Below are 487 nucleotides of genomic sequence, written 5' to 3' on the forward strand. Positions count from 1 at the left end.
ATGATCTATATAGCTACTACACCCCCCATCCCCTTCCAATCCTCCTTTACTATCTTTTCTTTCAACTTTCCTTTCGATTTTGTCTCCTCACATTTCGCATATTCGTTCGCTTGTAAAAAAAAAATACACTTTTGAGGAAAATATTTTCACACCGAATCTTCAAATCAGAAAATAACATTTGCACTGATTAAATATTGACCTCCCATCGCTGCAAAAGAGGTTACACAGAGAGAGAAAGTTGTGAAAGTTAGATGTAACAATTAGTTTTTAACAGCGTAGGGTATCTTTCTTGAAATTTTCTTCTCGATATTCTTATTATTTTTAGCATTTTGATCATTGACATCACTTTTACCACCTTTGGAATGATTGTAGTCGTTGTTATCGTCAAAAATAATGAAATATCTATTGGTATATCTGAAAATGTGTACAAGACAGTTATGCGCGAAGTGCAGTGACCCGTCCCCGTCATGACCCGGACTGCTAGCTG

The sequence above is a fragment of the Penaeus monodon genome, chromosome 28, assembly GCF_015228065.2.
Source record: "Penaeus monodon isolate SGIC_2016 chromosome 28, NSTDA_Pmon_1, whole genome shotgun sequence".
Taxonomy (NCBI): domain Eukaryota; kingdom Metazoa; phylum Arthropoda; class Malacostraca; order Decapoda; family Penaeidae; genus Penaeus; species Penaeus monodon.